General features: G+C 37.4%; 1 long non-coding RNA gene across 1 annotated transcript in view; it reads right to left on the reverse strand.

Moving 5' to 3' along the window:
• Positions 1–4,886: 4,886 nt before the first annotated feature.
• The window catches only part of LOC115271227, a 75,378-nt gene continuing 55,909 nt past the window's right edge, over positions 4,887–24,355 (reverse strand). The window contains exon 3 of the long non-coding RNA XR_003899832.1: positions 4,887–6,774. This is a non-coding gene — a long non-coding RNA (uncharacterized LOC115271227). The remainder of the gene's footprint in view (positions 6,775–24,355) is intronic.

The raw sequence follows: 24,355 nt of genomic DNA on the forward strand, positions 1-24,355 counted from the left end.
AGCAGCTGAAGACAAGTGCACAGATTTCAGTTTAGATGCACAGTGTAATGCACTGAGAATGGGGCTTATAAGGGTTAACATTGTGCTTCCATTTCATATGACATCTGTTATCAGAAAACAGTGACCAACTCGCCCCATTCTTTATTTAGGAATGCCATTTTTTTCAGCATCCATTATGGGACAGCAGAATGTACACAGAAAATAAAAGTACAGAAAAATTGGAAACCCTGGAGGACAACATGCTCAGATTTACCTCAGGACACAAAGAGATTTCTTTCACATCAGAAGTATGATACTGTACCCTACCCTGGCAAAGGGATGTACTGTGATCTAAAAGGTCTCTTCCCTTGCTAACTGCTGCACTGATATTAAAATCATCATGTAAATTAGAAAGACAGAATCTCTCTTATTCATAGGAGAGATTCTGTTCATCTAATGTAGCATACTGGTGATGTTTTGGGTAAAGGGATACATTAATAAGAAAGGCATTTTGTTAGGAAGTATTGAAGTTGCAACTTAATTCCTGAACCAATCTGTTAAAGGAAATAACTACCTTAACTAAAGTACATTTTCCTTTTATGCCCGCTTAATTTCTACTTTAAACTTTCCACTCGTACTCTAAGCTCTACCAGTGAATTTAAATGGGGATTCACTATATGTTTAGTGCATTCAAGAATTCTTTGTTACAGTTCCCACCCTGCTGCATTATGTGAGCTCTGCCACGGAAGTCCAGCAGTCGGTTTGTTTTCTGCTATTAATAAAAGAAGCTACTTTTTTCCACGTCTTTGAAGAAGTTGAAAGGGCTACATGTTAGAGGGGGAGGTGGTGGGGAACAGATTGTGGTGTAATCCCCAAACGCAAATGCTGTCTAGATTAGAAACCTCCCTGAAGAAAATTTACAAATGCTAAGACTGTGCTTTTTGTGTGAGGAACACTAGAGCAATAACTTAGCCACATACTGGGTTTTGCCTACTGCTTAGGGAGCCTACTAGGTGAAAGGAATTAAATGAAGGGGGAAAAATCTTCCAGTTGGGTCTTTGTTCTGATGCCATCCATTCCTTTCAGTATCCAGTGACTTACCAGTAGAACTATTTTGATATGTAGTTCATCACTGAAGTATTCTAATATAATTCTGAGGGAATCTATTAAAGTAAAACCCACCAAATGGGATTTACCCATTGTCAGTATTTTTACAGAGTCCAGGAAAAGCTCATTTAAAAGGGTGCGACATTTTACATTGTTTTCCCTTCACACCTCATCATGCACAAGGAAAAACTATTCAGCAAAACTATATTAATTTCTTTTGCTACTTAAAAATAAATAAATAAGAAGCAAATGATTACCGCAAAGAATGATAGCCCTGTTACAATCACTAATGGGCAGAAGTAAAACCCAAAATCTGTTTTTTTCCCCACAGGATACTTGTATTCTTCTAACCATCATTATTGTATCTACTTTATCACACAATTACAAACTAATCCTTAATTCCGAAACAAGCAGGAACAAGAAAATGAAGATGCCAATGCAGATAGTCTATGAGAGAAACTTCAGTGCATAATCAACTATATGATTTTTAAATCCCACTTATATCAGGTTAAAAATTCTTATGCACATAACATAGTTTTGTCACTGTTGATTTAAGGAATCTTATATTCACTTAAACTCAATTGCCTCCATATTCCACCTGTTACCAGGCCACTGTAAGTAAAAAGTAGCTTTACATACAACTTAATATTACTAGATTAATGTATTTCATCTGATAAGGATGAATCTAGTGTTACGGAGGGCTAGAAAGATGCAGCATTCAATGAAAACTGAAGATGCCTCATTGTAAGTAACAAATGATGAAAGATATTACCAAGGGGATGTCTCCCACAGATACCCTGTTTAGACAAAGGGACTTTAAATGAACCTACACAGCAAAATTAATGTAGTCCCAATATTTATCTGATGCTTGAGTGATACAATTTACTTGTCAATTGTTTATGGGATCCTATCTTTTGAATGTAAATTTGCTTTTTTCTAACAATGTTTGTAAGGTCAAGGGGTTTTATATATAACATTGACTTTGGAAAGTTGGTCTCTTTTCTGGGTTGCAGATGGAAATAGCTGCATTTCAGGGCTAAATTAAGTACCCAGTCAGGAACGGAGTATAGTCAACATATGGACAAATCAAAATGATGGCTACATTTACTGCCTACAGATATTTTTGTTGCACTGCATCTTAAAGTGATGAAAAAAGCTGTGAGTTAGCGAACCATTGATGTGCCGATTTTCATTACCCATGTAAATGGATAACATCTTCTGTCAAACTTCATTGATATATTTCATCAGATGAATAGGAATATGCCCTGAAATGTAATAATTGTAGATTCTTGTGATACAGTTTAAGGTAGACTATCCTTTCCTCCAATTCCAACAGTAATTAACCTGGACTGCAATTCCCCAGACTCATGTAGCATTCTTCTAGACAATATTAATGGAACCTAAAGTTTATAAGGTTTGGAAAGGAATCCTGACTGGTAGATTTAACACTATATATACAAAGGTATTAAGGACTTTCAGGTTAATGAATGGTACTGATCAACTCACACTTGGCATGAGCCATAAACACATTTTATTTTGGTATAACATGAAAAGTGTTGTCTTTGTTGAAACTGAAAATGCTTAAAAATGACATTCTGGAAAATGTGTGTCCCCCCTATTAAGATTAAAAGTGAAAATATACGATTATCATGATAATAACCCAATTGTACATGGCAGACAAAAGAAAAGCTAATACTTCCCCTTGCTTTTTGACTGATGTTTTTGTTGGGCTCCAGCTAAACAGCACTTTAAGTTGACAGTAAATTAGCAAACAATATGAAGGAAAAGGGGAGGAAGGAGGAAAATCATGCAGGGGTTAAGATGTTTATGTAAAACAGTGATTTTCCTTTTTAAAATTAAAACGTACAAATAAGCTGGTGTCAGGGGCTAGGTGATCCTTCATTTCCACCGCATTGAGCAGGCTCACATCAGCAGCAGACAGCCGTTAATATATGCGTCTGGCTCAGTCTGGTCTACCAACTAGGAATTCATCGAATTGTTAATATCACTCCTTTTTTGTATGCATCACACATCATTTTCTCTCTCTCTCTATGTTGCTAGAGGGTTTTTTTTTTTAAAGCTGTAGCATGAGCTGATTACCCAAAATCACATATTATATAGCATTTAGAAAATATTATACTGCAACAGAAAAGGTAACAGACACATGAATGAATACACATTTATATATATATATATCATATATATATATATATATATATGTATATAATGTGTATGTGTGTGTATACATTTTTGATATATAAATCATAAGCACAAAAGATCTGTTTGCTGCCAAGCAGCTAATAAAGAGAAGTAATACATGCTGCCAAAGTATAAATAAGACTGCATTCTATAGGCTGTCTGTGGGCTTGATCGTGCAGTCTGGACATAGGCAAAAAGTCTCACTGACCTCAATGGATGTTTTGCCTGAGTTAAAGACTGGGCTATATATTTTTATGAAGGCTTTAACATGTGCCAGTTCTTAGTTTGGCATTGTTTGAATAGGAAAAAAGGCTTAGTGTGCTCCAACTTTTTCTCCCTTTTCCAAGGGCCAGTGGTGAATAGGGTGGGTATAGAATACCAACTATACTATCAGAGTTCAAGCAATTACTGCAGACCCAGTATTCTGCCCCCTTCACTGGATTCATGTTTTTGGTGTAACACTAAATAAGCCACACAGGGTTATTTTCTGGATTAATTTGATCACCACTGTCATTTACAGAAAATATTTGGAATCTGTGTGATATTAGTTCATGACTGAGACAGGTGAAAAATGCAGCATCTAATGTCTTTTTTTTACACTTAAGGATAATTGTAAAATGAATCACAGACATGGACAAATTAGATATGAACTAATCACATTCAAGAAAATTGTGCTTATACATAAATACACTACAGATCCCTCATGTATACATATACGTGCATTATTTATCTGATAAATGAAGCATAATCAGGATTTGTACTTTGGAAAATGTTATGCATATTTTAAATACCATAGTTGTTATATATCAGCATGTCTATACTACCCACAATATATTTAGATCTCACTATATAGTTTATCAGGGCAGAATACCTGTTCACCTGATCAACACCTTTAATATTGTCTTTAAAACAAGTCAGAGAATCTATTATGTATAATAAAGTCAATTGCTACCGAAGTGCCTCATCAGTGCATCACCCTGGTTTGATATTTTAGTTTTGCGTACTCAGATTTAGATCTACTCCTCTCAGATTACATAAATAGAAACCATCATAGGTCAATACACCTTTCTTTAAAAGAATTACTAGTACATCTAGGATGGATCAAATGTTTCCATGTAACTCTTGCGTGTTCTGAGCATGCAAGATTGATGGCTTTATGAAGAAAACAATTTCATCATTATTAGAAACTATGTCATCTTTGGGATAGGTAAGAAATTTTTTTTAAAGTAAAGCTTTAACTGTAGTTTTAGTGACTTGATTGAAAACTATACAAAGTGTGGTTTGTTTTGTAAGAAAATAGGACAACAAAACCTTGAATTATTCTGTTTAATAATAATTTATTTTAACAATAGCATTACAATAAAACACAATTCCTCCCACATACGTGGAAAAAATAAACTGGAGCCAAAATATCAGTTTCAAAATGACCAAATTGTTTAGATGCTTGCCCTAAGTAAAGCCTTTGTTTCAATCAGTGAAGTGTGACATTAGTACACTATTAACAGGGTGCTTCACCATCTGGGTTAGATACAGGAAACTGAAACAAAAATTAATCAGGACCAAACTACTTATAAAATATTAAGAAATACAGTCAAATTTTCTGTGTTCTGGTTCAGCACTTTAGGAGTGATAGACATTACAATGTAGCTGTGTCCTGGTAAATCTTATGCTGAAGTCATTGAAGTATTCAGCATATGGGGACAACACAACAGTTAGTCTGTTGTATAAGTGAAAAGTAAAAAGTGAGGGAAGAGACTAAAGTTTGAGCCTAATTCCTGGTGTCCGGTCTTCTCTGCTGGGATACAGTAAGTAGATGAAAAGTATGTAGTTCTGTGTGCAAAGTGACTTCAACACAGCATTATGAGTTTGACACCAGCTTTCTCTTTTCTTTCAGAGTAAGGGGTTAATATACCAAATGAGAACCTGTATTGTATTATTATATAGACTGAGAGAAATAGTAACAACTATAAAGGAATCTCTGCACTGCCTTACAGGAAAAGAAGCAACAGTTTTCTTGCACGCTCAGATTATTACCCCAAAGACAACAGTATGAATGCATTTGCTAGGCCTCACAGATCAATGTATAATTTGTAAAGTTTCAAAAAGTTCATTAAATATTATAGCAATACATTTGGAAATGTGTTTTGTCTTATTATCCACCAGAAGGATCCATAATAGCAAATTATGGTTGAAAACAGTGCATTTATCCTTCAGTACTTGATTTTTTTATGTAGATATCTGTCATTCATTTTAAATTTTAATTCGAAATGTTACATGTTATCCACTACAATATAGGTTTCCAAACATACAAATTATGTAGAATCTTTATATTGTACAATACATAGCAGCAATTTTTTTGTAGCATAACACTAATGCTTAACATCTGAAATAAATATTTTCCCCCAGATAAAAAAATCTCCTTTGGTTCTGTTAATATTGCAGATAAACAATCAATAAAGTCCAAAGCTGCTGGTTCCCCTCCGCCTAGGTCCCAAGAGCCTGACTTGTGATTGTTGCTAAAAAACCTCACAAGTTAGGGTCTCAGGGACTAGGAAAAGTCCGATATGATCCAGTAGAATTCTTCTTCAAATAATCTGAATCACTTAGTCGTCAAGATTACATTCAGTAAAACTTTTGTTGCTGTTTTATAAAAAACCCACCTTTTCAAGTAGGGGTTGGAAAAGATCAAATAAGTAGGCAATATACACACATACATTCAAAACAATAATATCAGCTGATTGATCAAGACACTTCTTAGAATAGATTCCACAACTTTGGAAAAAAGGAGTACAAATAAAATCTTTACTATTCTGACTCATGAGTAGCCATAGTACAATACATCAGAAGGATAAGTCTATAAATGGGTTAAAGTCTGCTTGCAGCAGATTTGAACAGTAAATGTTTTATTCTATTTCCTCTAATGCCTTAAAGAAGGATTAAATGCTTGTTAATGGGTTTCTAATTGAAATATTTCCCCATTATACCTCTACAGTAAGGTGGGCCCTAGGATATACAGCACTTTAAACCCATCCTCAGTGCAAGGATAACTTTCGGGCATCAACATTTAATCCCATTACAGGCTCATATTAACAGCTTCTTCTTTTCCAAACTCAAAACTATCTTTCACTCCTTAAACTGTAGACATTATTGACATGCAAAGATTGTTGTTATTTGAGTCAAGTCACTTGAACCTCCTACAACTTTTAAACATTGTTGATAGAGTAAGAAAACGGATCATATTTCCCAAATCATTTTGTTCTGAAGCTGAAAACTTTTAATGGCACGACCGCAATCCTGAATTAGATTCACATTCATTCTCCTCCAATCTTTAGCCTTGCTTGCGGGATGGAAAAGAACATTTCTACTTTAGGGATGGATCCACGATGTTTTTTCAGAACCCAGAGCAAAAGAATCAGTGGCCATAAAGGTCCTGGCCACTGAAGTAGAATCTGGTATAGAAAATTCAGTGCTCTTCAGGAAGCGGTTCAGCTTTAAAGGGAAAAAGAGAAGAAGGGGGGGAAAGAATTAGAATATATGCTAGTAGAACAGGTGAATCATCCATTTACAAGTAAGCTGTACAGAAAGCTATGCTGAAGAAAATATTTGCTAACTGCCTTACTACCCTCTTGCCCTCCCTCACTCTTCTCTCCAAATGTTACCTCAGATTTCAATACATCTTGGATTACTTTAAATATTTTGGTCAGTGATATAATGCAACATTATATAGGAGCTTTTCTTTGTCATTTGGTATGCTCTATTCAATCAGTTATGCCTTAGACACTAACTAGTTAAATGAAACAATAAAAAAAAAAAATCCAAGCATTCCCTAGATTTCATTCCATGCTTTTTTAAAAAAAACTGAGCATGGTTTTCCAAGCAATTTTTGACCACGGCTTTCAAACCAATAATTAGAATGAAAAATCTCTCCCCTCTATAAATATGACATTAACATAATTACACCACCCCCATCACATAGACCCATCCTCCTTAGGGAATACATCTGATGCTCTGAAGATGGAAATCAGTCAGTTTTTAGTTGCTCTCAAACGTACCTTTGCTTCTCACTGACTGACTCGCTTTTACCTTCCACGCACACGCACACAGCCACAGACACACACACACACACATACACACAGACACACACATGCACGCACACACAGACACACACAAAAAGGCAAGGCAAAGCAGCGGATGCTGACTCAGAGCGGTTGTGTGTGGAGGGGGTGGTATCGGCTGGTATTTTCACTGCACTCATCATTAACATTAACTCACTGTCTAGCATCCACCCTCTCTCAGACCTGCTGGACTGCAGCATTTGCATGACGCTGTCACTCTAGCCCTTGCAGGTCAGATGTTGGAAGGATAAAAAAAAAAAAGCCTCAAGGCTCTCATAAGAAATGCCTTCATTTCTTCCAAAGGGTCCCTCTTCTTATTTTTCCACCTTTCTACTTCCTCTGTTGCTGTGTCTCAGTTGTTTGACATCTTTCCGGAAGAAAATGTCTTGAGCTGCAATAAGCCAGTAGTCAGTCGGTCCTCCCCTCACCTCACACTCCTATTCCCTCCCCCTTTTTCTCCTAATCAATAAGACGGATCTCCAAATGCAGTTGTGAAAACAGGCTCTGACACACAGACTTTCATCCTCGATCCTCTGCCTCAGGAATAGCAGGCAACCCAGGCTCACACGTGATGTAGGGAGAAATAATGCCAGCAATTCTTTAACAGTCTTAGAGTTCATTCTACGCCTTCTTCATTTTTTTCCTTTGCTTGAATAAATATTGATGCAAAGGACATAAGCTGCTGGGATCCAGAATTTTCTCCTATTTTTTGTTGAATAATGAAAATGAAAATTTCTAATTTTAATGTGAATCCAAATGATTGCTTTTTTAAAACTAGTTGTACTCTCACTTGGTAAGAATTATATTATTTTAGCCAAATCATTGCCAAGATCTGAATCACCAATACGGTGTTGAAATCATAAATTGCTGGATTTAAATCAATGCCTCACAAGACATTAGTCATTCTTTATTTTAGACCTCCTTATACAAAATAGCGTGTGTGTGTGTGTGTGTGTGTGTGTGTGTGTGTGTGTGTGTGTGAGAGAGAGAGAGAGACACAGAGAGAGAGAGAGAGAGAGAGAGAACAGAAGCAATATATACTACTCAATATACAGAATAGTGGGCATGTGAGTACTTCATAATGCATATATATTGATCTATATATTCTGTGTCGTTTATCTAGAGTATTGTGTGTGTGTGTGTATATATAGTACAGTGTATAATGTATGTATTATACATATGCACAATACCTGTAAGTTATACACACAATATAAAACAAAGCTTTGTTAGCTGAAATGCAGGCACATTTGTATTATAGACTATGAAATCCATAAAGCACAGTTACGGTGTGTGTTTTTACCTTGTTCCTTTGTTCTTAAAACAAGGTACTTTCGTGACATACAGCGTAATAAACTCACTAGCGTTTCCTTTTTACGTGAGCAATTATTTTACCAGACAATACCACTACACAGTGATTTGTAGTATAAAAATTATTTACAAAAGAGGGATGAGCAGCACACAATTCTCAAGCCAATTCTAAAAGCTGTCTGGTGCTGTAGAAATTCTCAGCTTACCCACACGGACAGATCCCAACATGCAGTGCAACACTGCAGTACCAACTAAGGTAGCAGTTTGGCAACATAACTGTGGCAGCAAACGGGAAGGGCATCCATTCGCAGAAAAGTTCCAGAGAAAACACTACAAACCCCCAGACTACAGAAAGCAAAAACATCATGGTACGAAATCTAAACCCAGCTTGTACACCAACTCATGACAAATCATCATTAATAAACCAAAAGTAGACAATTAGGAAACAGTTAAGTTTGTAATCTCAGAGAGAGGCACACACCCACAGACAGACAAAGCAAGCGAGAGAAGAACGCCAAGCATGAGACAACAAAAGCAAGACTGAAATCAGATTTGGAAAACTGAAAAAAACACAGGATTATAGCATTCAGTTTAGCATTTACTGAGGTATTAAAAAAAATTTAACACATTCACAGCATGGCTTAAAATACTTATTGCCATCAATAGTCTGTGACGGATGCCAGCTTCTTACTGCTATACGTACATTAGATTGGTCATCCCCTTTTAATCTCCATTTGCTCAGACCCATCCATTTTTTGCTGCTCCAGCATCTGTGCCCTTTATGCTTTTTTTCTGTATAGTTACCCACAATACCCTGGATAAATTAATGTCGTGACCTTGCTATGGCTATCACACGCGGGAAAACGTCTACTATTTTAATAATTGAACGTTCGTGTACAGCAAACTGCCTCCTGATAGCCCAGCTTTGTGGACAGCCTCCAAAAAGAAGCCTTTGCTAGCTCTGCAAATCAAAAACAACAGATGCAGATACTAGCCACATCTTTTGTTTTTCCTCCTCTGTCTGTGCCATCTCACACTCTCTGCCTCTGTCTCTTCAATAGTTAAAAACATTAACCTGCTCAAATTAGAAACTTTAGAGTAAAACCATGAGGACGAGTCAAAATTTTAAATGGCTGCACATTTTGTAAATTTATGTCCAGACGGTGAGTAGGGAAAGTATCCAGGTTCAAGTGCTGAGGCTTCACTTGGGAGCACCTTTGGGACCAAGGGGCACACAGACTAGATTAAATCAATAGTCGTCTGAAATGAGATGTCGTAGTCAATCAGCTCAATTACCACTGTCATAGATCTGGGCTTAAGGTCTTTCCTGATTCCACTCTTCTAATCATTAACCCTTATACAGCCTTAAATAGGAATTTATGCTTCCTGTCACCCTGCCTTCCAGATGGACCAAAGTTTAACTTAGCTTTTTTCCCTAGGCTTTAAATGGTATGGGATAAGGAGGCAGGACAGCAAAAAAATGTTTTAAGTGTGAATATGGCAAGGTTAGATGCATTTGTTTAAACATACCATTATTTATTTGCCATATATGATTACTATTATGCCTCTGGGAGTGGCTGGGTGGATCAAAGAACGCTGTTTAATTAACATTCAACTCAGCTGTTTCCTTGGAGATTACAAATACGAGAGGACTAGTTGAATTAGATGGGAGCTGTTCACCCCTTGCTACTAATCCAATATTATAGAACACTTGCCCCCACAACCTAGTTAGGGACCATACATTTCTGGTGAAGCAACCTCTAGGATAAACTATTTTTACTCCATGAATAGCTGTTAAAAAGTTTTTTATTTCAAGATACCTTTATATGCATATTGGAGTTGCACAAAATCTCCCTTGTCTTTTTACCTTTTGCATCCACAGTTTTCTCCCACGTGCAACAGCAGAAACACAGAGCTGTCAGTCTCAGCCACTGAAGCAGAGTCTTTTAGCTCTCATTTTACAATTAACATTTCCTGCTTATAGACAAAAATTCCATCAATGTAACGAGTTTTTCTTTTTGCAAATTCTGAAAAGATCAGAAAGCTTTATATCAAAAACATCTTAGCAAAAGTTGTATATCTTTCTTGTTCAAGTTTTAACACGTTGGGTGGGGGGAACCAAAACAAATCCAGAACTCCAGATTACTTAAAACTGCTATATTCCCACCAGCACACTCAAAATAATAAAATAATCCCCATTACATTCACAGTAACATCAATCTCTGTATGCATTGCTTTTGTTTCCACCCAGAACCACACCTTTTAATTGCAGGTCTGTTTTCAGTTGGAGAAGCAGGATGTGCAGCATAAGTCCATATAGCTCTACGAGTGTCATCTGACAGAATATGCTCTATACCTTAAGGTGCTGACATAGTTAAATAGAACACATTTTGGTGCTCGCTATATTTTGGGGCTGGATAGGAGGATAGGGGTGAGGCATGAGAATGGGATAGCAGCACTCAATGGCTGTCTCGATACAAAAGGTTTAGGCAAGGAAGTCGAGGGAAGCTGTTACAGGGGAGTACACCTGAAGGAGCATGGGTATGGCACTCTTGAGCTACGTCTTGTAAATCAGATCACATTTTTTGGAGCATGCTCAAGGAAACTTTCTGCAATATCATTATACAAGACATATTGTTATTGGGGATCAATTGTCTGATTCAGTGATTCAACTGATTTCATTCGTAGAAACGGAAAAAATTGCCTATTTCTTTTTAGTAAGATTCATTCTAGAAAATGATTCAGTGCTTAGTACAGTTGCCTTTTGACGGGGATCCAAGGGACTTAGCCCTCAGCCAGGAATTACTTTGTTTCTACCTTGATTTAGACATGAAGACAACACGGCCACTAACGTCTTGGGGGGAAAAAGGCCTCAGGTTCATATCCTTACAGGGATGGGCTCTATCGACAGTGGCACAAGACACAGGAAGAAGCTGGCTACTGTCCTTTAGGGATAAAAAGGAATGTGATGCGTTCGGCACCAAAATCAGCCGGAGGAAGGGCACATAGACCCACTGCTCAGCTTTACTTTGCAGTACAACATAGGCAGCATTTTAGACTGCGAGCATCATCCACAAGGGGACAGCATTCACATCCACAATGGAAAGATGCAGTTTGTATATAAAGAGCAAAACGAGAGCAGCAGCCATTGTTGCAGTCACCAAAAAAAAAAAAAAAAAAGAGAGGTGCCTCCGCAACTATTGCTTATGAGGTGGGGGCAGGGAAAGATGAGCAGAGAGGCTGGACATGGATGTTAGATGTCAAAGTACCTTCGTGTATGAGATATCTTTTTGGGAGTGGGGAGGGGGGATTAGACAATGAGACTAAATGTGATTTTTATTATTAATGAGATTTTTCCGCGTGTGTAATATGTATATGTACACACACACAATGTAAAGGAAAGAGGTGGTGGACGACAACAAGAAAGAGATACTATTGCAGGGGAATTGGACTATATCTTCCTAAAAAGGAAGGGGAAATGTAAGTGATATCAAATGTGTGACTGTGGTGTCTAGGTTTTAATTGTTATAATCTGTGTGTGCTTCAAGCGGGATATAAAAACACAGAGTTGTTTCGTAGCAGTGGAGGCTTACGGTTTAGCCTCTCAGTGTATCTCTTTTACATATTGTTCGAGTGAGTGTTTAAGAGTAAGGCTGAGAGTGACCAGTATGTCATACCTTTGTATGGCTGTTCAGGAAATCTCTTCCTGTTGAACAGCAAGGAGATAGAGAGTTCAGAAAAATTCCAGATGAACTGGAAATATAAAATCTATCCTGTTGCTTCCTTGATTCAAACCCCTCACACCCACCCTTAATGTTGTTTTTACTGACAATGTTTCCCCTCACTGTGATCAGAATTCTCACTTAAGCATAATGTATTTTATTTTAATTGCATAAAATGCAGCTGTACAACCAGAAGCTGAATTAAAAAATAAAAATCACAAAAATAGTAACTTACACAGAAATAGCGACCTTCCAACTCTTTCTGTGCAAGTTTGCAAGAATTCTTCGTACTTGGGAACTACTACTTTACCCTCCTTTTGCTGCCTTTTCAGTTTACCTGTCCTTAATTAAAATTAATATACATGACAGCACAAATTATTGCAGTCTGAATTACTTTGAAAGTATATTCATCCATATTAAATGGCATTTGATTTTATTGATATTTTCAATTTTAAAAAATCTTTTCATTTTTAATTATTTGTGAAACGAAATAACCAGTGCGACAGATTTTATATATATATTCATTTTCAAGAAGTCCAAAAGCATGAAACACTGAGTGAATTAGTTTGTTTTGTCTATTGAAGAGCACATTATAGTCTGATTTTATTAATTATTTCATATTAATACTGCTTTAGTCTAATCTGAAGAAATAGCCTGGGAGTAAAACAAAACACAGACTGTAAATAAAACACATGATCACTGGGGCAAAAGTTTGAGTTTAAATTTTTTGATAGGCTTTATTTGGGGATACAGTCTGCTAATCCCATAAGATTTAGAGACCCATATAGTCTTAAAATATTAGCTAAATATATTTTCTGAAATTTCTCTTTTCTTTATTTCCTGGATAGCTATATTGTGTATCTATTGACAGACGTTCAGGAAAGGGTTTAAAGACGTTGTTTCTTGCCAGAGGTCCCACTTTCCCATGCCGGAATTTCACCCTGTAGTTGCAACATTCAGCGGGCCTGATCCTGCAAAATACTTGAGTAACTTTACTTAGGCTGCACTCCCAGTGAAATTAACTGGACGATCTGCACGGCTGTTTGCTCAGGATCAGGGCTAGAATTTATACAAGAAAATCTGATGCACAGCAGTGTGTATCTTTTATGAACGATGCTGTTTAAAGGATATGCCTTTGTGACATACATTCACAATAAGTGACACTATTTCCAGCACTTTGTTACAGGAGTTTTCAAAACTGGGCTGAAGAAATGTAAATCTTTTAAAAACTAAAATATGAAACTGTAGCTGTTAAATGCATGCAAAAATATTTAAAACTTTCTAGACAGTGAAGGTTAAAGACTATCTTGCATTCTCATAGTTCTGTCTCTTCCCTTTCAATCAATTGCATTGATTTTTTTAAGGGTCAGAGGCTATACCTTCATTGATCAAAGAAACAGCCTGATGCAGCGAAAGAGTCTGCCAATTCCAGACAGATCAATCACACCTTTGTCTGCTTTGGATACATTATGGTTATTTATTCTGCATCACCACGACTTTCTGTCGCATGGTTCTTAATGTAAAATGCTGCTGGGGGACAAGAAAATTGGGAAGGGGGAAATATTCTATTATAAACATTTTAAGTGTGCTTCTGGTATTTCTGAGGGTGGTTTATGGTGGAACTTGGCCAGCGTATTTGATTTCATTTTTGACTTGGAACAGAACTCTTGTTCTGGTATTTAGTTCTCCTTACTGTCAGCATTGCGTAGGATTTCATAAAGAATACTGACAGCTCTTTGAAAAAGATTTGTGCAAAACGTATTTAAGAAAATAATTAAATCTTGATAGAATAACAATTATGACAATTACAACCATCATATTCCATATTTATCTATGCATTTGTTTAGAAATATGCCTTAATAGATATAATGTAACTGATATCAATCCATGGCCACTGACAGCTTTATAATTGTAAAATGAAACTAAATTGTCTGCTTAAAATTATTGCTAGAAAATCATGCTGAACAAACAGATACAAAGCACTGAAAATGTCTCTGGATTTGCAAACTACTATACCACAAGCCGGCTAAAGCTTTAAAATCTTACAGTTACTTCCCTGTTTTTTCACCTCTGAAAGTTGCATGTTATTGATCTTTTCTTACATTTATCTGGTCTTGAGATGCAGGCTTTGAATTTATTATTATTAATGGCCAGATTCTGATACTCTTATGCACACTAAGTAGCACTTTAACTCCACAAGTAGTTCCATTTACTTGAGTGGAATCACTTGTGGGATATGGTACTAGTTAGTCTGAGTAAGGGCATCAGACTCTGACTCCAAGGGTAAAAGCCTGTCATCATTCAAGTCAATGATAAAACTCCCATTGACTTCAATGGAGTGAGGATTTCACCTCCAGAATATCAGGCCCAATCATGCGAAAGGCTAAGCACCCTCAACTCACATTACCTTTGATGACAGTTGGGGGCTCCCAGTGCCTCATGGGATTGCGCCCTAATATAGCACCATAAAATGGGCATAGTTCTTAGCAAAGCATACCCCTTCTTCCTCCCTGCCCAATCCTACAAAGACTTGTGGTTAACTTTAAGCATGAGTACTCTCACTGAAGTCAATGGGAATCCTCACTGTACATAAAATCAAGCATGTATGTCTCTGTAGAATCAGGGCTATAGTGCAATAAAACCTAATCCCTGCATTGAGTAGCATATTCATCTAAATTGTTAGAACATTAAAAGAAAATACTTAATAGTCCAAACTGTTGGCATTTAATTTCTGATTTCATTGTATCTAGTCTTCTAAGTTGTTGCGTGCCAGATTTACAATTGCATCAGCATTATTATGCAAAGTGAAAGGTAAGTGATCTACAAAACTGGAATAATAAACCTTTTAACAATTTATGAATTTGACAGGGGCCTGCATGTATTTGTATGCATGCTAAGAGACACAGTTTAAAGCATTTAACTATTAAACTAAAGAACACTGTCTTCTAATGATAAACTACAATGCCTAAAAGACAGAAATATGACTGCCACCATCAGAGGCCACAGACCTTTAAAACAGTTGCTGGTTGACAGCATTACACAAAAACATACAGTTTCTTCTGTGATGATATAAAGCTGAATGTGCAACATTTCTGAGGAGTTTTGAATAAGTCTGTTTGTCCAGCTTACTTTGCAAAGGCTGTGTAGAAAACAGCACCATAAACACTTTCAGTCCCCACACAAGGGCTAAACAAAGAGTCCTCTTTCTAACCATTTAATCTGGTAATTTATTTTTTCAACCATCACATAAATCGAAACACAGCTGTAACCAATGACTTGCAGATCCAGTTCCCTGCCAGCTGGATCCTGTTCTGCTGAAGCAGCAAGATTTTTACATTGTTCACTTCTGTACATCTGGAGAAATCGTTTGGGTTCAAAGGTGACTAGAAAAGCTCTTTAAATAAACTCAACCAACAGTGAAGATTGGCCTAAGTATCTACAGAATCCACATGTAGTTCCAGAAACAAAAATTTAATAAAGTTCATTTTATCAAATTAATGTGTACATAGGAACAATTTGCATCTTCCTACATTTTGTTACTAAGAAATTCTAATTGAACTATACACTCAGATGCCACTTTTATTACAAACAAATATTTAATATCTCCAAAGAACTTTCCCAGTCAGTTATCAAGACAATCAAGTAAACATTTGCCTGTGTGTCATATCTTAGCACAGAAAAAAATCATAAAGAAAAAACCTTTATTATAAAATACAGTAGTAAAAATAGAGTCTCTGCTATCTATCTTACTTATCCCCTAAATAAAGTCTTATTGAGTGTTAATTAAAAAAAAGACAATAACAAGCATGTACTGTATTAAGATATGCTGGACCAGAATTCTCATAGAAACAAGTCCTTTAAATAGTTTTACTTCAATATTAGAAAATCTTTTAAAATAAATAAATAAATAAATAAATAGAAAGGCAGCAAAATCCCATATAGAAAAATTGCTGCTAGTTAAGTAACAAAAGTGTCCTTGACATTTTAAATTGCACACAATACATTGATTACAATGCATCATTTCCCTCAGAAAAGCAATCACAAAGCAAATCAGTTGCATTTTTGAAGTAAATAAAAATGAATATTGAAAGCTCATACAATCTGTAGCTTTGACTGTTTTTCAAAGAACAGAGACTGAAAATATGTATATAACTGAGGGGTTTCATGCATAGACTAAACCTAAAGAATATAAAAATACTGCACCTGTAACGATATCTACATTAGGACTTCTATAGATACACAAGATTTATACACATGTACTGTCAATCACAAAATAAGCCAAATTCTGCCCTTTGATGCATGTCTGCTCCCACTGATAAATGGGATATATGCATTTCAAAAGGAATAATTTTACCCTAACTGCATGAAAGTCAATCTACTTCCTTTAGTAGTTATTAAAAGTAAGTAAGTAAATAAATAAAAATAATCAAAACTCAATCAGGGCTCACTACTTGTAAGAGTCTCACTTCCTCTCCTTCCAGTGTTACTGAAACAGTACTAACAGGATGATCTTCTGAGCACATCTCTGTACTGGCTTTCCATCTTCTTCTGCATGTCTCCTCCTCCCCATCAGTTCCATCCCACCTATACTTCATTTCTTCCTACAGACTGTCATGCTCCCTACTTTTGCTTGGGCTTCTCTCCTCAATTATCTTATAGAAGCATGGGAATGCACACAAACACCCTTAACTCTGCCCTGTAGTGACACTGTGCACACCTCCTGCCAAAACAAATCTTTACTGTGTCTTTAAAATCCAGTTGTAATCAAATCTGAGACTACAAGATTTATTATGTACTAATCACAATTGTATTCTTATTATATGACATCACTGCAGGATCAAATTAAGGGTGTTTTGGTGCTTTAACTATGCATTTCCATACGTTATTATATCTGAAATTCTTTTAAGTGTAACTTGAGCTCTGAATCTCCTAAATTTGTAATGATTGGATTGGAGATATTTACAACATCCCTGAAGTTATTGATAACTGTACCTTAACCTAGTTTTTATCTCAAACTCTATAAAAGGATGAAAATATCACAAAAGGGAGTGAAATGTGACTGAAAAATAAGATGAAAGTTCCTAATGAATACACTTATACTATGCTACCTTTTGGTTAATTACTCTACCAAAATGACCAGCATAAATCAAGAGTTTCAAAGGCATCAACTGGCAATTCATCTGCCACGTCCTGCATTGTTAAGCCACGGCTAGTCCTTTATTGTTAATATTCTGTTTTGTCAAAATTATTTCCTTCCCTCCTCTTCTATGTCACCACCATGGAAATATAGAGCCAGTCATCGATTACCCAAACATCAGTTTTCCCAACTGGCCTGGTATTTAAAATAGGATTATATCCACCCAGGGTGTCAGGTAAATGAGGTTTTGTGAATGGTGACTACTACTTCCCGCCTCAGTGATCACTACTCAGTAGATACTTGCTGCAGTTCACTACCATGGATAGAGTGACAGTGCCCTGGCTCATTCAGGAACTTAACTGCCAAGACAGACCTTGAAGCACAAGTCTTGATGCATTCAGATTTTTTTCACCACATAAAGCCCGAAGCCCTGCTGAGTGAATCAGCCAGCTGGAGAACTAGCTCAGCAGGCTTGGAAGTTTGACTCAGGATCTTCTGAGCCTGAATGCCAACTTCAGAATCTGCTGAGCTAGCTCATCCAATTATCCAAACCCTTCCTTAGTCAAAGAGTATGGTTGTCCCCATCTGAGACCTTTGGAAAACCATGTTTGTACTGTATATAACATTTACTTGTGCAAATTTATATTGTATAGGGTCTTTCATACAGGCAGCATCTCTAACTGCTACATAGAGCTAAATAAACTGTTTTGCTGCTAAATTTGAAACAACAGTACAGGGAGAAAGAAAACAAGAGGCATAGGCAATGGAGAAAAGAGTGGAGAATCAAAGAGGACAAGAAATACTAGAAAGATGTTCTGACTGGTGGGAACTGTAGATGAGAAGCCACCATACCAACAATAGCCAAAGAATACACACAAAGGGAAGTCAGACTTTAACTGAAAGAAATTGTCGTTATACGCTCTAACTGATATTTGATCCCTTCATATTTAATTTCTTGTTAGGAGGAATTATACATCAACACACAAAGAACATACTTAGAAATATCTGGCACTTGAACTGAAATTACTGTAGAGAAGAGCACATCTAGCACAACAGAACTCTTAGTAAAATCAGCTCTCTGATTTTCAGAGGTTATGGTTTTCCTGAACTGCAGCTTTGTGTCTCCATGTATAGTTGTCTGAAGTTCATCTTCTACCTCATTCTCACTGTCCATTCCAGAATCATAAAACTGGAAGGGACCTCGAGAGGTCATTTTGTCCAGTTACATGCACTCGTGGCAGGACTAATCATCTAAACCATCCCTGACAGGTGTTTGTCTAACCTGCTCTTAAAAATCTCCAATGATGGAGATTCCACAACCTCCCTACGCAATTTATTCCAGTGCTTATCCACTCTGACAGTTAGGAAGTTTTTCCTAATGTCCCTCCGAAACATCCCTTGCTGAAATTTAAGCCCATTGCTTCTTGTCCTATCCTCCAAGATTAAGAAAAGCAAATTTTCTTCCTCCTCCTTGTAACAACCTTTTACATACTTGAAAACTGTTATCATGTCCCCTCTCAGTCTTCTCTTTTCCAGACTAAACAAACCCAATTTTTTCAATCTTCCCTCATAGGTCATGTTTTCTAGACCTTTAATCATTTTTGTTGCTCGTCTCTGGACTCTCTCCAACTTGTCCACATCCTTCCTGAAATGTGGTGCCCAGAACTGGACACAGTACTCCAGTTGAGGCCTAATCAGAGAGGAGTAGAGAGGAAGAATTACTTCTCGTGTCTTGCTTACAACACTCCTGCTAATACATCCCAGAATGATGTTTGCTTTTTTTGCAACAGTGTTACACTGTTGACTCATATTTAGCTTGTGGTCCGCTATGACTCTCAGATCCCTTTCTGTATTACTACTTCCTAGGCAGTCATTTCCCAATTTGTATGTGTGCAACTAATTGTTCCTTCCTAAATGGAGTACTTTGCATTTGTCCTTATTGAATTTCATCCTATTTACTTCAGACCATTTCTCCAGTTTGTCCAGATCTTTTTGAATTTTAATCCTATCCTCCAAAGCACTTGCAACCCCTCAGCTTGGTATCATCTGCAAACTTTATAAGTATATTCTGTATGCCATTATCTAAGTCATCGATGAAGATATTGAACAGAACTGGACCCAGAACTCATCCCTGCAGGACCCCACTCATTATGCCCATCCAGCATGACTGTGAACCACTGATTATAATCAGTAATTACTCTCTGGGAACAGTTTTCCAACCAGTTTTGCACCCACCTTATAGTAGCTCCATCTAGGTTTCAATTCCCTAGTTTATTTATGAGAAGGTCATACGGAACAGTATCAAAAGCTTTACTAAAATCAAGATATACCACATCTACCACTTCCCTCCTATACACAAGGCTTGTTACCCTGTCAAAAAAAGCTATCAGGTTGGTGTGACACGATTTGTTTTTGACAAATCCATGCTGGCTGTTATTTATCACCTTATTTTCTTCTAGAAAGCAAATTGATTGCTTAATTATTTGCTTCATTATCTTTCCAGGTACAGAAGTTAAGCTGACTGGTCTGTAATTCCCCGAGTTGTCCTTATTTCCCTTTTTATAGATTATCACTATATTTGACCTTTTCCAGTCTTCTGGAATCTCTTCTGTTTTCCATGACTTTTCAGAGATAATCGCTAATGGCTCAGATATCTCCTCAGTCAGCTCCTTCAGTATTCTAGGATGAATTTCATCAGGCCCTGGTGACTTGAAGACATCTAATTTGTCCAAGTAATTTTTAACTTGTTCTTTCCCTATTTTAGCCTCTTCTGATTCTACCTCATTTTCACTGGCATTCACTATGTTAGAAGTCCAATAACCACCAACCTTCTTGGTGAAAACTGAAACAAAGAAGTCATTAAGCACGTCTGTCATTTCATGTTATTATTTCCCCCTTCCCCCATTGAATAATGGGCCTATCCTGTCGTTGGTCTTCCTCTTGCTTCTAATGTTTTTGTAGAATTTTTTCTTGTTAACCTTTATGTCTCTAGCTAGTTTGATCTCATTTTGTGCCTTGGCCTTTCTAATTTTGTCCCTACATACTTGTGTTATTTGTTTCTATTCATCCTTTGTAATTTGACCTAGTTTCCACTTTTTGTAGGACTCTTTTTTGATTTTTAGATCATTGAAGATCTCCTTGTTAAGCCAGGCTGGTCTCTTGCCATACTTCCTAATCTTTCCTACCCAGTGGGATTGTTTGCTCTTGTGCCCTTAATAATGTCTCTTTGAAAAATGCCAACTGTCTTCTATTGTTTTTCCCCTTAGACTTGCTTCCCATGGGATCTTACCTACCAACTCCCTGACTTTACTAAAGTCTGCCTTCTTTAAATCTATTGTCTTTATTTTGCTGTTCTCCCTCCGACGACTCCTTAGAATCATGAATTCTTATCATTTCATGATCACTTTCACCCAAGATGCCTTCCACTTTCAAATTCTCAACCAGTTCCTCCCTATTTGTCAAAATCAAATCTAGAACAGCCACTCCCCCTGGTAGCTTTCTCCACCTTCTGAAATAAAAAATTGTCTCCAATACATTCCAAGAACTTATTGGATGATCTGTGCCCTGCTGTGTTATTTTCCCAACAGATTCCTAGTAATTTATTTGCCACCATAAAATAAATCAGCCTAGAAACTGTGGCTGGAATTATGAGAGAGTAAAGAATGTTGTGCTGAAAAGAGTTTAATTGCTATACAATATGTGTGATCAAGTTATAGTTTAAAATGTAAAATTGCTGCAGTTCTCAAAAGCTCACTGTGACCATTACAGCCACAAAATATACACAGATCACCTATAAAATATACTACCCAATACAAGAGACAACATTTTGCCTTATTGTTTGGCAACTAGCCTGCTTATCACTGACGTGGAAGGTATTCCAAGCGTCAGCTTTTGAGCTTGTGGCATAAAATAGAAGTTGAAAGGCAGCATCTGGCGTATCTTTCATTTCACATGTTGCATGCCATCAAACATTGTGTACCTATCTTGTAAGTAATTTCTGTGCTGCTGTGTTCTCTCACACATACTATTCCAAACAAAAATACAAAATGATGAATATAATTAATATCATATCTATGATATATGAAAAAATGGTGGATTGTTGTGATCTACTCATATGGCCATGTTGGGCCCTGAGTTTTTATGCAGAACTCCCCATTGAAACAAGTGAGTTCTGCTTAAAAGAACTGGCACAAAGGAGATAAAAATATTTGAAAGTGCATCAGAAATCCACAGGATGCACAGGAGTGATGGATTAAGTGAGTAGATTATGCATTTGAATCTATGACATAGTCGAAAGATATGTAGAATTCACATAGCCAGGCAGTTTGCACACTGACTGCACAGAGGAGTAGACTTAACAATGTAAGTTATTCCTTTCCAAGTTACTTGTAGTTTACTTGTGAAATGGCCCTCAGAGCAAATACAACTATTTCATCCCTGGAATAAATGATTAGTTATAAACACCCCACTTTTATCCAAACCACAAACACATTGTAACGAGGATCGGGATATTCTGCAGGGAGACTTAGATGACCTTGTAAATTGGAGTAATAATAATAGGATGAGATTTAATAGTGAGAAGTGTAAGGTGATGCATTTAGGGATGACTAACAAGAATTTTAGTTATAAGCTGGGGACGCATCGGTTAGAAGTGACGGAGGAGGAGAAGGACCTCGGAGTCCTGGTTGATCGCAGGATGACTATGAGCCGGCAATGTGACGCGGCTGTTAAAAAAGCTAATGCGATCTTGGGATGCATTAGGTGAGGTATTTCCAGTAGGGGCAAGGAGGTGCTCCTTCCGTTATACAAGGCGCTGGTGAGACCTCATTTGGAGTACTGTGTGCAGTTCTGGTCTCCTATGTTTAAAAAGGATGAATTCAAACTGGAACAGGTACAGAGAAGGGCCACTAGGATGATCCGAGGAATGGAAAACTTTTCCTATGAAAGGAGACTCGAGGAGCTCGGTTTGTTTAGCCTAACCAAAAGAAGGCTGAGGGGGGATATGATTGCTCTCTTTAAATACATCAAAGGGATAAATACTAGGGAGGGAGAGGAATTATTTCAGCTCAGTACTAATGTGGACACGAGAACGAATGGATATAAACTGGCCGTGGGGAAGTTTAGGCTTGAAATTAGACGAAGGTTTCTAACCGTCAGAGGGGTGAAATTTTGGAACAGCCTTCCGAGGGAAACGGTGGGGGCGAAAGACCTCTCTGGCTTCAAGATTAAGCTAGATAAGTTTATGGAGGGAATGGTTTAATGGGATAACGTGATTTTAGTCAATTAGGTAATAAAGTGCCATTGCTGGTAAAATGTGGGTCTGGCTAGAGAATCTTGCCTGTATGCTCGGGGTTCTACTGATCGCCATATTTGGGGTCGGGAAGGAATTTTCCTCCAGGGTAGATTGGCAGAGGCCCTGGAGGTTTTTCGCCTTCCTCCGCAGCATTGGGCAGGGGTCGCAAGCTGGAGGATTCTCTGCGACTTGAAGTCTTTAAATCACGATCTGGAGACTTCAACAGCTGAGTTAAGGGAAAGTGGGTGGGTCAGCTTTTGTGGCCTGCATCATGCGGGAGGTCAGACTAGATGACCATAATGGTCCCTTCTGACCTTTAAGTCTATGAGTCTATGAGGATACCATGCTGCATGTGGATCTGAGAAGCTGCAGTCTTTAGAGAATGGCAGAACCATGGTGTATATGGCTATTTGGTTAAGAAGCTGCAATAAGACCTTTAAATAAAGAATTTATACCAAGTATCAGAGAGCCACAGTGCATATCTGAAGAAGATATGGGCCCTCCTAAAAGTCCTTAGAGATTCTCGGAGATAATCTGACACAAGTGAAGTAAATGGAAAGTTTGCCATTTACTTCAGGGGGGCCAGTATTTCAATGTCAGAAATGGTGACCTATGGAAACAGAACAACGTCTCTAATGTTTTTGTTTTTTTCAATTTTATCTAGGAAGAAAGGGTGCTCAGGCAGTCCACAAGTTGTTTATATGCTCCTACTACTGCTGGAAAGAAGCCACAAGATGATGATTGGCAGATGGAAAGCAAACTTTTAGTTCTTCATTTCTATCATAAACTGAGATGTGGCTGTAGAGAGTGAGAGAGGCCTGGCTGGGAAACAGCTAAGACATTGGAATTCCTGCAGAGCAGGGATTACCAGGTTGTCACATGGGGGAAAGTGGACTCAGAAAGAAATGGAGTGGGTTGTTCTTTTTGCGGGGGGGGGGGGGGGGGGGGGATTGTTGGAGTGGGGGTGCAGAGAGAAGAAACTGCTACTTTGATATTTTCTTCAGTCATACTTTATTCCCTTCACTCTTTGTTTGTCTTGGTATATTTCCAGTTGGATTTTCAAGCAAACTCAGCATTGGCCTACCCCAGGTAATACTCTTCACTGAGTTCAATGGGAGTGAACTTGGGGTCTGGGCACTTATGAAAATCCTACCCTTAGAATATAAACTCAGCAGGACACGGACCATCTCTTGCTATGTCGATGTATACCACCTAGCCCAAGTGGATCCTGAAACTGATTAAGGCCTCCAAGCACTTCTGTAGTACAAATAATAAATAACTAATAACAATGATAGATAATCAGTTATACCATATTTATTATAATTATTTTTGCCCTGTCTCTGCTTCTTGGTATCTGAGTAAGCCTGTGAAGAGGGGGAAAGTTAATGAATACAAACCCTAATCCGAAGCTAAGATATTTTTAACTATATTTTTGATTCTTTAAGATGGCAAAGGTGATCTGGTGGTGCTTCCTCTGGTGAACTCCAGGAAAGTA

Source organism: Terrapene carolina, unplaced genomic scaffold, assembly GCF_002925995.2.
Source record: "Terrapene carolina triunguis isolate 2854851 unplaced genomic scaffold, T_m_triunguis-2.0 Scaffold38, whole genome shotgun sequence".
NCBI lineage: Eukaryota > Metazoa > Chordata > Testudines > Emydidae > Terrapene > Terrapene triunguis.